Here is a 15,203-nt window from a genome sequence, read left to right as displayed (position 1 = left end):
TCAATGCTAAGCATCCCATATGGCAAGGAAAGTCAGCTTTGATCTTTTCTTTCTGTTTCTTTTTATTTGAGGAATAAGTTTGTCTCTATTGAAGAAGACTAAGCTTTAGGGGATTCATCTTCAGAGGATTCCTTCTTATGCTTACCTTTTCCTTTGTGATGAGAGGAATGTTTGGAGGAGAAAGGAGAAGGAAAGTATTTCTCTTTGCCCTTTGAAGAGAAACGAGAAGGAATGGAATGTGCATTGATAGGTTGCACATGGGTAACAGAATCATCAGAAATCAGTTTAAGACTTTCCTCGCATTATCATCATCTGCATATACATTTGTCATCAATTCATCATCAGTAGTAGAATCTTGCCAATCACTATGAGTGTATGTATTGGTTGAAGAGGAGATTGAGTCTATTTCAAAGTTTGAATACTCAGAATCGTTTGAGTCTTCAAAGGAGTATGCAAAAGCATATACAAAGGTGTAGGATTCAAAGCAAGGAGTCTCAAACTCATAGGAAGTAGAAGTATTCTCATATAGATAGTAGTGTAGATTTGCCACTTTTGGCTTGTCCTCTTTCTTTGCCATTCTGTGGACACTTGTCTACCAAATGACCAGTACTACCACATATGTAGCATTTTGGAACTTTCTTATGTGTAGAGGATTTATGAGAATACTTGTTCGTGGAACGGAAGTTGTGCAGGTTGTCTCTCGGAGCATTCATGTGAGATTTACTATTTCTGTGAGATCTATGAGATAAGTGGTGGCGATGTCAATGTCGAGAAGAAGACTGATATGATGACTTCCACCCGCTAGGGCGAGAGGAATTCCATGGAGAACAATTGCATTTTTCACATCCAAACTTCTTGTAGTACTTTCTTGCATGTTTGAAAACTTCAACAAAAAACTTTTGTTGTAGAGAATTTTCTGTTGTTGGCAAACTTCCTTGATAGTTTGGATTATTTGACCAACATTGTCATTGAGATCTCGCTTTTCCTGTTGCATCTTCTGCTACAAAAAAAATAAAATTTGCTCAAGGAAAAAGCAAACAAGATGTTCCTTCATGGAGGCATCATGTGCATCTATGCCTTCATACAAGATATCTCTCATGCAAATGAGATACTCTTTGTACTAATGGGGGTCATTTATAGTAGCCTTAAAAAATGCTTCTCGAGCTTCTACCACATCATCCAATTTATTTCCAACAAGCTCACCTAATAATAACTCAAAGAACAATGTTACTGGGTTCAGTTTGCTTAGCAATGGCTAACCTAATCTATGGATGGATAAATGTCCACCATTGGTGTAGACCACCCACGAAACCATGCATCATTGCATTCAAAACATCACTCCTATTAGCATTTGGATTTTCAAGTGGTTTTTGACCCACGTAAGCATACATCATGTAGATAAGTAATTTTATTTTATATGGGTTCTTTCCATCAATAGAACAAATGGGGAAGCTTCCTACTTTCTCAAGTACACTAAGTTTTTCTAGTTTTTTAGAAGACTCACCATTCATAGAATGGGTATTCAAGAATTAAGCATTGGGGTTGTCATGGTGAGGATTGATGAGTCTGAATGTCTCATCGACTATATCATCATCTATAATACTATCACCATCCTCATCGGAGAAAAAAATAGAATAGATACGATGATTATAGACATTAGTAGCAATCATATACCAAGCATGCAAATCATCTATAGCAATGTATTCCAAAGATTCTCCCACTATTTTAGCATCAAGCTTGTTTTACAGATACCTTCCAATATAATTTTTGTCTAAATATTCTGGAGCAATGCGGAGAGGAATAACTCAAAGTAGTGCATCTTCCTTTTGTTATTTCTTGTGCAAGGCCAAGTGATCTATTTCATCAAAAGTACCAGAATACTCCATTGGTTTCAAATCAGGAAACATCATAGTCATATATTCATCTAGCTTTTGTTTTTCAGGCTTCTCATGTGGATTTGTAAGTCAAACTCTTTTAGCATAGCTGAAATAATCAAGTACAAGAGTTGATGGACCTGTACCATCAGCAGCTTTAGGTTTGTGCTCCTCAGCAAACATCAAAACATAGATCTTTTGAATTTTCAAGAGAAGTGACTCCAAATCATCTTTTTCCATTGCATCTTCATCAATAGGAGCTTTGCCTTTATTCACAATAGAATGCATGTCCAATGACCCACTGGTAGGAGTTTTAAATAAGGGTGACTAATTCTTTTGAAGACATCCCATGAAATATTTGAAGGTGTCATAAGGATAGTTATGATGAATTTTCTATAACAGCTCTTACAAATTTTCATGCACATCATACAATTTTTCCATTCATTCTATCAACCCTATGAAAGCCAAATGTATCCAATTTATGGTTTGTTATTCTACAAACCATGTAGAATTATGTTGAGGGCAAAGATACAGACCCAAATGTATCCAATTTATGGTTTGTTATTCTACAAACCATGTAGAATTATCCTGAGGACGAAGATACGGACCAATCTTGTACATGTTACATTTATATTCGAATTTTGTGACAGAATTGTTTTTTACAATGCAAACATATGTCATTTGTGACTTGCGAATGAGGGCATTCTTGAGTAAGAAACTTGAGGAAATTCGCTCTTTGAGAAGGAAAAATCTTCAATTATGGTTGTGTAGGCAACTAAGATACAAGAGGATGTTGTTTTTTTTTTCGTAAAGAGAGGATGTTGTTTATCTCCTATAGTTAAAGAAGGTCCATCCTAGGGCAAAAGAAGAGTTTTACCAACAAATTGTATACACTGATTTGCTTACGTGGTAACAACTCTTTTTTCTAAAGAGATTGGATATTCAGCTCTCATTCTTGTGGTAGCGTAAATTTCAAACCAATTTATATATTCAAGGAGAAAGTGCTAAGTGCTCTCATTAACTTCCATTATAATTCTCTGACCTCTATCATTATCTATGTTAGCACTTTGTAATACTCTAAGAATAGCAAGTGACATATAGTGGAAAACCATGGAATATTGTATAGCTAAATGGGAAGAAGCTTTCATATGAAAACCAAAGGCTCAGATGTGTAATAAAAGAAGTTCTAGCAAGTAGGGATCTTTAACTTAGATGACATAATTGAGTCTCAATTCGAAGAAGATCGGGCCAGTAAACAAAGTTGAAACAACTATATCTACTATCATATCCGGTGCTCTTGATGGCGAGTGTTAAGGACAGCGACCATACAACTTACATTTAAGCCACGACAAATATAAGGAATTATGTCTATAGCAATATAGCTTGTGAAGATATGGATAATTTTTATTTACTTTTTACTTTTGTATTTTATGCATCATTAGTGAAGAAAGTTAACATGTCGATTCTGTGTTAAAGTATTACCAATGGTTAAGATACCTTGATCTCGACATAGATGATCGAAGCCTTCAACTTGAATAGACTGTTCTAACGATAGACATTTGAAGCACCAATTCGAGGCAATATCCACTTAGCATTGAAATTAACTTCATCCATTATAATGGATGAGTTGTTGAGCGACTTGCAATATTCGACATGCTCTTGAAAACAGTAGAGAATCCTCTTTGGATAGCCACAAAAATTATGGATCTTACTTTAGAATTCACAACATCATCACATCATGTCATGCCTTGTCTTATGTGTGTGTGTGTGTCATATACATATATATATATTCATGTATGTTTGTATGTATATATATATGTATACATATATATATATATTCATGTATGTTTGTATGTATATATATATGTATGTATGTATAAGAGATACTCAACTATGGGCCATTCGTCTTTACCTCAACAAAAGGCGGCTAGAAAATAGGACAAATGCACATCTTATTGAGATAGCAAAGCATAATCAAAAAATGAAAGAAAAACCGATTTCATGGTTCCATAATTGAGTATCTCTATGACATCTTTGATCATCAAATCGACATTAAGTATAATTAAATTCACTTCTCTAATGTCACCAACTCACTTATGGTCATCTAAATAACTTAGACTAACAACTGACACTAAATACACCAAGTGCTTGTATGGCATAACCTAATAGCAACCTTTGCATTTGATATCACGTGATTTTCTCAAATCCCTTGCTCGCAAATTTACTCTCCATTTACACCTCACATGTACAACATTTATCTAACCATATTATTGAAAATTAATCTACATGTTAAGTGAGATTTTAAAAATACATATCATCATGACAAATCATAAGAGAATTCAAGAGCCTTAAGTTACTTAAGATCGTTCACTTATATAATAGCTCTGAAAGCTTTATAATTTGTTTCCATTTGTACTAATAACACCCTAAAGAGGATTATATATAAAGTCTCGAGATATATTATTTTAGACAACATTAATATTATTATTTTTTCTTTCTAAAAGATTAAATCTCATGCACGACTAAAAGACCTTAATGAATGACAAAAAAACACGAGAAACTAGAAAATAAAGACCACTAAGAATGTTTGAAAGCCGTATATGTTGAAAATCAAAGAAACAATATTAGAAAATCAAGGATTCAACTAGGTGACGCTATGTTGAGTGACCAAAAAAGAAAATAACCAATAAACTTTGCAATACATACACAATTAAGTTGAAAAGTTAAAATACTAAATCAATCAAAATGTGGATCATAGATAAGCTCATACGAACACAGCTTAAAGCACTACCAAATGAGATCACTAAGATAAAAGAAATTTTTTAAAAATAGCAAATGAAAAGTCCAAATGGGCAGTCTATCAAGGTAACAAAGCCATCATATAAAAGTTCAAAATCCCTAAGCGATAAACTCCTTTAGGGTCACTAACAAATCTAGTAGCTCTTGTAATCTTAGTGATTCATTTTAATTCATGCTAAAGGTACCCCGAAATGGATGGTACAAAGTCAAAAAAATTATTCTATGCATCTTTTAAACACCTAAAAGGATGTGTGTGTGTGTGTGTGTGTGTGTGTGTGTGTGTGTGTGTATGTGTGTGTGTGAGTGTGATATCCATAGGATTTTCCTCAAAAGTTAATAAACTACAAATAAAATAAGCGGATTACATGTTGTATTAATAAACAAGGTTGCTTGAGGGTTGAAGTGCTATCACAAAATGCTTGATAAATTGTGGCTCAAAGCTCTTTGCTCACTTCTTCGCTTCAATGGAGTAAGATCTTGTCTTACATTTAATGTTTGTGTAAACACAAATGTAAGGGCGTCTTATCTTACACATTCTTCATTTATAAGCATCACCCAAACCCTCGTTGTCCCCTTAGATTAAGCTCAAAGAAGCAATTTGAACAAACAATGTCTCAATGAAGAACTTGGCTAGACATGGCCTCAAAATGACAAAAGTATTCACCTAGATTCTAGGAGTAACTAGCATGTAGCAACTTTCCCATAGCCACCTATTGAAGAAAACCTTGTTTAAGATTTTTTTTTTTTTTTTTTTTTTTTGTGGGTGGCGAGGGGAGGAAACATGGATGGGTAGGGTGGTTGGGTTTGGTGGTTGTGTGAGGGTGGTGTAAATCTTTTATTCAAAGCCAAATTTAGTTTGGAATTATGAAATATCTTCGAAGAAGCCATCCAATAGTAGCTTGGAAATATAAACAATACTATTTGATGGCATACCCGGTTAGTAGTCAACTAAGGTTCGCATACACCTCTTAAATTGCCTCTCTTACATTAGTAAGTACCATTATTCATTAGTGCTATGTCGCAAAGGTTTATTTTTTAATGCCTTTTTACTCAATGGAATTCTAACACAACTTCTAAGCAACAAAATTAGAGGCACTACAACCTTCAAAGTTGAACACCAAAAACTAAGTCATAAAACATCAATATTTTTTTAAAAAATCTCACCTCAAACTAGTTGCCATTAACTTCTTAAGGCAACATAGCTTTTATTGGTTAATGCCTTTTTTACAAAATGGTTACGCTAAATTGACAAATATTCAAACAAGGAACATAGATACTCAAAATTGGAGGAAGCATGAAACTCTCTTTTAGTTGTCCTTCAGACATGTCCTTGACCAAAGAGACCTATATAACAAATGAAGAAACAGTCTCATTAAATCTCTCTCTCTCTCTCTCTCTCTCTCTCTCTCTCTCTCTCTCTCTCTCTCTCTCTCTCTCTCTCTCTCTCTCTCTCTCTCTCTCTCTCTCTCTCTCTCTCTCTCTCTCTCTCTCTCTCTCTCTCTCTCATATTCCAATATACCATGTAAACTTACACGTAAAATTTATCTCTTCTTATCTGATGAGAGATGATGATACCAGTTGTACTAGTTATGGTCTCATAAGCCACTCTGGCCTTTTAGAGACATTACTCTCTCTCTCTCTCTCTCTCTCTCTCTCTCTCTCTCTCTCTCTCTCTCTCTCTCTCTCTCTCTCTCTCTCTCTCTCTCTCTCTCTCTCTCTCTCTCATATGATAGATTGCATGCGCAACTTGGGACAACACATTCACAACTACAAGACAATATAGATTGCATGCACAACTTGGGATAGCACATTCACAATTGCAAGACAAGACAGAGGTCTCTTTGTGCATATGTGATGTTAAGTATATTGACATTGTCTAGGAAAAAGAAAATATGGAATAATTTATAGTGAAATTTTTTTGACAAACACTTGCTTACTATGTAGAATAACACAATGTCATCTGTAATACAAATAATTTTGTTTGTTTAAATAATTCAAGCTTTCAAGCAATAGTCCATTTATTGCTTAACCCATGATATTGAATGCTAAAGAGTTTCGATGATGACAATACTCCATTCGAAGATTTAGACATAATCAAAGATTTTGATCGAGCAAGACTCAAAGTGCCTTATCATGCAAGTGGCCTTTTTAGACAATCTAGGATTCCAATACCTTTTTCCATCTAGAAATTCCTCACATGGTATGGTAATGCAATCGAGAAAATTGCCTATGCCTCTCAAATTTCTATTTTCTTATGCTTATAACTTTTATACATTTGGTATATCCACCTTATTGATGATTATAGATGAGAGGGTTTTTAATAGAATCTGTTTTTCTTGGGGAAAAAGGGTGGGAATGAAAGCCTAACAAGAGATAAGATCGCCTCAAAGATAATCGTGCAACCAAATAAACAAGGGCTTAGAAACTATTGATCTAGAGTGTCTGCAAGTCATGTTAACGGGGCTTACTTTCTTGCAAGGAAAACCTAAAGCACCTCAACTCATGACTAGATTGCAAGTGGGAGAACAACTCCCTTCCAGTCCGCTTCTCACCCGCCCTGCGCCTTCTCGCTAAGCCTCTCCCCTCCCGCCAGGCCTACCCCCAAGCTACCTGCCCTGCGCTCTACCGACAGGCCCGCAGATGGACGTTGACAGGCCCAACATGGGTCCAGAGACGACAGAGGGTGACGGCAGGGGGAGCCACAGCTAGCTTCTCAGACACAGCCCCGACAACAAGGAGCAGGAGGACGAGTGACGCCCCCTCGGCAGCACACTCCGTAGCCCTCCCCCCCTCTTACCCGCCCCACCCGGCAGGTCCGCAGTTCCCCATAGCCACCACCCACGCCACAGATTACCCCACCTAAGATCCCACAGCCCCCACACCCACCCCCCAAGCTCCCCCCACTGACCTTGGCCCATTGTCCCCCCCCCCCCCCCCCCCCACACTCGCTACGTACCTCCGACCATCCCACCATCCCTCAATATCCTATTTCCCCCTTGCCGAGCAACCCCCCTGATCCGCACCTGTTTCAGGAGATCCCCCCCAGACCCACCCCCCCTCCTCCCATAGGTAGCAATGAGCCACACGCGCCCACATCCTCCTCGCATCAGCAGTGTTTCCCCTCCCCCACAGCCACCAACTCGTCTGCCCTTGCTGCCCGTCACACTTTCCCGAGACAGGCACAATTATTGCCACAGGAGTTCCTCCGTAGTGGCCCATGGTCCTATTTGAGAGTTAGGGAGCGCGGAGAGTTCACACTACCTCTACAGGTGGAGATCTTCATGGTTTGTAAGTCAAGGAGGGACAAGGTCCATCTACTAACACCACCTGATGGACCAAACTACGCCTTTTTTCTTCAGTCCTCTCACTCAGGGGATTGGACGATGACACAGATTGAGGAGTTAGAGTCAGGTGGTGGACCACATCTCCCAGTGGATGGGAGAACGACTAGGTTTGTTTGCACAGCAGTGGCCTGGTTGCATGATGGACATTAACTGGTGGGTTGGAGCCAAGGCACCACACTTCACCATGATCTTTCGAGTCCCCCCCAAAGTGGAGAGCTCCAAGGGATGTCATCGAGTGGCCCCTAGCACAAGCGGCCCGTCTGTACCAGTGTACAGAGTCACGACTCTGAGCACTGCTGATAGATGCATTGATAGTACCACCTGGAGCATCTATCACCCCTTTGGTTCGGCCGAGGGCCACCATGGGGGACTAGAGTTTACCATCCAGACCTGCAGCAAAGCGTACTTGCATGCCCTATAGTTTATCCTCCTCATCAGCAGCCTCCACACCAAACAGATGCCTGTTCGGTCAATCGCAAGTTTCCCCAAGAGCTTACACCTTGCATCCTAGAATGTAAATAGTCTCCACTACAGTGGGGCACATGGTTCCAGGAAGTTGATTGTTCAGCAGGAGCTGCAGCCTGCCCTTGCCGGACGGATCGACATCTTACATCTACAACAGCACAAGCTCCCTCCCACCCAGGTCCAGCAGGTTAGGAAGGTACTCCCGAGCAGCTCCCACACCTACTTGGCTTGGATTCGCGATGTCTCCGCACTTTACAGATTAGCAGCCAACAAGGTTCTCATAGGTGGTAGGTGTGGGGAGGAGTTTCGGTTGGAGAGATCGGTATGGCAGGGCCCCCCTGGCCCCGTACATGTTCCTACTCTTTGCAGAGGCGATGTCCCATTTCCTCAGGTCACGTGTGAGCAGATTCATGGCCTCTGACTTCCAGTGAGAGAGTAGACTGAGTAGTTAGACTCAGAGTATACAGATGACACAACACTCTACATAGAGGACACTGAGCTGATGTTGGAGAGAGTGAGGCTGGCTCTTGAGATGTTCTGTCTTGCAACAGGAGTGAAAATCAACTGGCGAAAGTCGGTTGGTTTCCTCACACACTTGGACTCTAGCACAAAGTGGGGCGTCTACCTAGGATTTAGATGGGTGAGCAGAGGGCAGACCGTCCGGTGCCTAGGGTTCCAGGTGGGACTCACATCACTCCCGCCCAGCAGTTTCTTCATGTCCTTGATTCTATTCAGAGAAAGCTGACCTACTGGAGCATGGCTCGCCTCTCGCTAGCTGGCCGAGCCTTGGTCGTTAACCAAGTCCTCCTAGCGACGGCCCGGTATATCGCCTCGTGTTGGTGCTTCTCCTCATCCTACATAGTGCAGCTTCGTCACCTAGTGAGGAACTTCCTTTGATCAAGGTTAGATGGCTCCAGGGATTCCAGGGAGAAGGTGGCATCGGCGACCATCATTCGGCACCGGTCAAAGGGAGGGCTTGGGATCATAGAACCAAAGAATCAGAGTATGGCCCTCTTGGGCAAGCTAGGTTTCCGCGGCCTCACACCAGGCGGGCAAACTTGGAAGGTTTTATTGTAGGAGGGTCTTCAAGATTGTAGACGGAGGCTTGGCAGTGCGTGGAGGCTATCCATGAGATGGATCTTCACGTCAGCCTAGATCACCTTTCCTACACAACTTACTCCGCATGTGGCAAGGCCTCTATAAGGCCCTAATCCAGAGCCCCCCAGGTTGTCAGGAGGAGATAGACTATCAGCCGGTGATCTGGAACCCCTAGGTCAAAGATCGGGAAGGGGCACAGATTGGCGAGCGCCCCCACATCCAGTGGGCTGGTTGGGAGGCCGCCGGCCTAGCTCGTACGATCACGACATGGCGGGAGGTGTACAAGATGGCGGACGAGTAGGTGTTGCAGCGAGTATCATGCTGCCAAAGAGAAGTGGAGTTGAGGAGAAGAGAGATAGATGCAGCAATATCTCTTGAGTGGCTTGCTCCCCGAATACGAGTGCCGAATAGAGCCCGAGGAGGTATGGGCCGCTATGTTTTCACCAGCAAGCATCCCACTACAGGTGGCTGGTAGAGTGGGAGGCACCCCGCAGGGGACTTTCTTTACCGTTCAGGAGGGGGGACGTCTGGCCCTTGACAGAGGGCAGCAGGATGAGGGGATAGCTGCCCCTTCGTGGAGGAGGATTCGAGTGGTGAGCCTTCAGGGGAAGACATGGTGGCTAGATCCCTATGTTTTTAGGAAGGAGCTCAGGGAGTGGCACCTTTGGATCTGGGAGGGCAGACCACTTGATGAGCTGGAGTGGGATCCAGGAGAGTGGCTATGGCAGGCCACCACAGTCGCCAAGAAGCCACCGAGGTTCTTGGAGTACACTGCCAGGATTGGCAGACACGTACTGATGCAAGAGGATATGGATTGAGTGCCGTCATGTAGCACGCACTTGGCGGAGCACAACATCATGGAGTCGTTCCGACGGACATGGCTCCACCTATGGAATAGCTGGAGGCCGAGGAGGGTATCCTATTTCTTATGGTTGGTGGCACATGGAGGCTTGGTGGTGGGAAGTTGGCTTGCCCAAATGCAGGAGGAGGGAGGTTGTGAGTGCTGCACACAACAGCCTCTCGAAACCCCAAAGCACTGCCTTTGTTCATGTGAGGAGACGCAGCTCATGTGGAGAGAAGCATGCCGCATCCTTTGCCGTATAGCACCCAGCCTTGGATGTATCTCATGGGGAGCTTTCTGCTAGCAGGCAGACAACCAGGGACATCACCTTCTATATGAGGCCAGGATGCACGACATGATATTCATCATTGAGGCAAGGTCATGCACAATGGTTGGTTTGGAGACTACCTATCCGCCAGGTACTGGAGCCCACAGCAGACCACTCTCAGGTATGGGAGATCATAGGGAGCCTTATTGGATGGCATATCTGGAAGGTGAGGTATCAGGAGGCTTTCGGCAGAGAGACTTTCAGTACAGGCAACCTTAGCAGAGCTCTGGACCTCCATCATCCACTCCCTCCGCGACCGTTGGGATTAGATGCAAGGCGAGTCCAAGGCTCGTCAGGAGCTCCATTGTCATTTCATGCGTACTTGGGGTGGCCAGGACCTGTTTTTGGTGATGCAGGCAAGCAGCCCCAGATGGCGATACATCCCCCCTCCATGGCTTCGGCCTTGAGAGGCTTGTATACATGATGTATTTATGACTTTGCATCAGCTCCAGCTAGTCTGTTGAGCATGAGCACTCCGTTGTAATCAGTTTTTTTGAGTAATATAATCAGCCACATTTTATTTGCAAAAAAAAAAAAGATTGCAAGTGGAATACCCATGGGAATATACTGTCGTGAATCTTTTATCACATCAGAGCTAGAGTTTGACCAAGCTTTTTTGAGAACATTCCACAAAGCTTGAAAAGTCATCCTCCAATTTGGAGAGAGATTTCTTTTCAAATCCCCCTATGTTTGTTAAAACATAGTAAAGCTTGAAAGTTCAAAAAAAAACTCAACCGTTACGTCGCGCTGCTGTCCCCCCGCCCCGACTACACGCCATCTGATTGGTCGCCCGTCCAATCGCGCCATCCGACTGTTCGCACCATCCAACTGATCGTGGCCGCTGTCCGACTGTTTCGCCCGCTGTCTGACTGATCGTGGCCGTCCCAGCACTGTTCGTGCCTCCTAGTTCTATTCGTGCGCCCTCGCCCCAACGTTGTGTAACAGCCGCCTGTCTGCCGTTTCCCCCTCCTGCCTGGCTGTCCCCCTGGTTGGCTGTTTCCCCCCCCCTCCCTGCTAGGGCCCGTCGACAGTTACTTGCACACCCCCCTTTTGGCAGAGCACCCCATAGCCCCCCCCCTCCCCCCCCCACCTGCCCCCCTGTCCGCCCCACCCGACAGGACCGATCCCCCCCATTTTCTCCACATGAGCCACAGATTGCCTCGCCGGAGCCCCCACAGGCCCCTCACCCATCCCCCCCCCCACATCCCATCCCCCTCCACTGACCTTGGCCCACCAAGCATCTCTAGCCATCCCACCAAAGCGTGATCCACTCCACCCCCATCACCCCCCCTACCGAGCACTCCCCCTGATCCGCACCCAGGTCAGGTGAGCCCCCCCAAACCCACTCCCCCTCCTCCCACAAGAGGTGATGAGCCACACACGCCTACTTCCTCTGCACACCAGCAGTCCCCTCCCATCCACACAACCACCAGCTCATCTGCCCCTACCACCCGCCATACTTTCCCGAGACAGGCACAGCTGCTGCCACAAGAGTTTTTTCGCAGTGGCCCATGGTCTTACCTGCGAGTTGCGGAGCGCGGAGAGTTCCCACTACCTCTAGAGGTGGGGATCTTCGTGGTTCGTAAGTCAAGGAGGGGCAAGGTCCACCTACTAGCACCACCGGATGGACCAAACTACACATTCTTTTTTCAGTCATCCTTCTCATAGGAGTGGACGACTATACAGATTGAGGAGGAATTGAAGAGTCAGGTGGCAGATCACATCTCCCAGTGGTTAGGAGATGAAGGACTAGCACTATTCACACAACAGTGGCCAGGTTGCATGATGGACATTAACAGGTGGGCTGGCGCCGACGTCCCGCATTTGAGCATTATCTTTCGAGCCTCCCCACAATGGGGAGCGTCGAGGGACGTGATCGAGTGGCCCCCGGCACAGACGGCCCGCTTCTACCAGTGTATAGAGTCGCGGTTTTCAGCATGGCTGATAGATGCATTGATAGTACCACCTGGAGCATCTATCACCCCTATGGTCTGACCGAGGGCCACCATGGGGGACTGGAGCTCACCATCCAGACCAGCGGCAAAACGTACCTACATGCTTCGCAGTCTCTCTTTCTCATCTGTAGCTTCCACACCGAACAGATGCCTGTTCGGTCAGTCACAGGTTTCCCCATGAGCCTACACCTTGCATCCTGGAATGTGAACAGTCTCCACTACAGTGGGGCGCGTGGCTCGAGGAAGCTGACTGTCCGGCAGGAGCTGCAGCCTGCCCTCGCCGGACGGATAGACATCTTGCTACTACAGGAGCACAAGCTCACCCTCGCCCAGGCTTAGCGGGTTGGGAAGGTACTGTCGGGCAGCTCGCATACTTATTGCGAGCAAGCCATAGGTGCCCACAGCAGGAGCGGAGGTGTATGCACCTCTATTGGCCCAAGTCTCACCACCTGTGTACTAGACCACGGGACGATAGTGGCAGGAAGGGCTCTATGGATCAGACTAGATATTGGGGACTCGTGTATTGGAGTCCTCAATGTCTATGTCCCTACGGAGGTTAGGGCACGCAGCAGGTTCTGGGTGGAAATTGTAGATGGACTCCCAGAGGTGGACTCCTGGATTGTTGGAGGAGATTTCAACAATCTGGAGGCTTTGGAGGACCAGCAGGGCAGAGGAAGAAACTACCAGGGCATGACTGGGGAGGAACAGGAGGCATGGGAGGTCTTTTTGCTTGCAGTCGAAGCACGGGATGCCTGGAAAGACCCTGCCTTCCACAGGAGGGAGAGGTCGTTGGACTTTTCTTGGGGTTACAGGCGGCTAGGCGGAGCCTTGCTGGAGCGGTTGGACAGGTTTTATGTGGGAGAGTGGGGAGGTTCTCGCGGAGGCTGTGAGAACAGAGGATCAAGGTACAGCAGAGATTCAGTAGACAGTGTGAGAGTGAGAGACAGAGTTGAAGCACGACACCCAAGATAATAGACTGAATGAGTGTAATCTGAAAGTACAAAGTACAACCCTTAAACCTTAGGGTTGTAGGGGGGTGTTCACACCCGACACACACTAAGTGCCCAAATGTGTGTAACATAAGCACATAAGTACATACGACAATAAGACCATAAGTCTGGGGGAAAAAACCTCTCCTACCGAGAGTAAAAAGTGCCCCAGTGTCCTACTGATCACCGACACTCCCATATGAGCGTAGGCGTAAGTAAGGCGTAAGTCAAATACCCAACAAACCCCCCTGGAGTGAAGAGTGATCAAGAGTACAAGAATCATCCGCCACCAAAGGATATCAAATTTAAAGCATCGCGAAATGCTTCAAATTTGTCACGAGGAAGAGCTTTGGTGAAGATGTCTGCCACATTACTGGTGGTAGGACAATAGACAAGGTTGATATCACCTGCATGTAGCCTCTCTCTGACAAAGTGATAGTGAATCTCAATGTGTTTTGTGCGAGCATGAAACACTAGGTTCCGTGCCACTGCAATGGCACTCTGACTGTCAGTGAATAATGGAGTAGGCTCAGTAACAGATACATCCAAATCAGCTAGCAAGCGTCTAAGCCATACGCATTCAACTGTGGTAGTGAAAGCTGCCTTGTATTCAGCTTCACACGACGATGTGGCAACAGTGGATTGTTTCTTGCTAAGCCAAGAAATGCAAGAAGTGCCAAGAAAGAAACAATTGCCACTAGTAGAGTGACGTGTATCATAATCACCAGCCCAATCAGAATCACTGTAAGCATGTAAATGCAGTGGTCCCCCCTTGGCATAAAGCAACCCAAGAGAACGAGTACCCTGCAAGTAGCGAAAAACACGCTTGACAGCTTGCCAATGTGACATACGTGGCTAATGCATATACCTGCTCAAAGCTGAAACTGCAAACTGTATGTCCGGCCTAGTATTACATAGATAGATAAGACATCCAACTGCAGGAGCATATGTATGTATATCAAACAAATCACTGTCATCATGTAATGACAGTTTCAGTCCAGGTTCCATGGGAGTACAAACTGGCTTGCAATCCTGTAAGCCAAACTTCTCAAGAAGCTGCTCAATATACCTTGACTGTGATAACCCAATACCTCAAGCAGTATGTATGAACTGGATGCCCAAGTAGTAATGCAAAACTCCCAAGTCAGACATGTCAAAAGTTTGCTGCAAATTTTGTTTGAATGCTGAAATCTGATCAACATGTGTTCCAGTGAGCAAAAGGTCATCAACATAAAGACATAAAATCAGCATAGATCCCCCTTCTTTACATACGTAAAGGGTAGACTCAGATGAGCTGTTTAGAAACCCCTGACCAAGCAAGAAAGCATCTATCTTTTCATACCAAGCTCTAGGAGCTTGTTTTAAACCATATAGTGCCTTTTTGGGCTTGCATACCAAATGTTCTGAGCCTTCAACTGCAAAACCAATGGGCTGCTGTACATAAACTTCCTCCTGAAGTTCCCCATGTAAAGATGCAGTCTTGATATCTAGCTGATGTACTGTCCAACCA

The 15,203-nt window shown here is 44.4% G+C and overlaps 1 protein-coding gene across 3 annotated transcripts in view; it reads right to left on the bottom strand.

Moving 5' to 3' along the window:
* Window positions 1-5,701: 5,701 nt before the first annotated feature.
* LOC148037737 (UDP-N-acetylglucosamine diphosphorylase 2-like) overlaps window positions 5,702-15,203 on the bottom strand; it is a 140,172-nt gene continuing 130,670 nt past the window's right edge. For all 3 annotated transcript variants that reach the window (XM_087676691.1, XM_087676690.1, XM_087676692.1), the window contains one exon: window positions 5,702-6,017. The gene's annotated coding sequence lies outside the window, so the exon portion shown is untranslated. The remainder of the gene's footprint in view (window positions 6,018-15,203) is intronic.

The sequence above is a fragment of the Lygodium microphyllum genome, chromosome 4, assembly GCF_053477565.2.
Source record: "Lygodium microphyllum isolate KBCC chromosome 4, Lygodium_microphyllum_v1.1.10, whole genome shotgun sequence".
Taxonomy (NCBI): domain Eukaryota; kingdom Viridiplantae; phylum Streptophyta; class Polypodiopsida; order Schizaeales; family Lygodiaceae; genus Lygodium; species Lygodium microphyllum.
The sequence above is the reverse complement of the archived record's forward strand: the minus strand, read 5'-3'. Positions and strand labels throughout refer to the sequence as shown.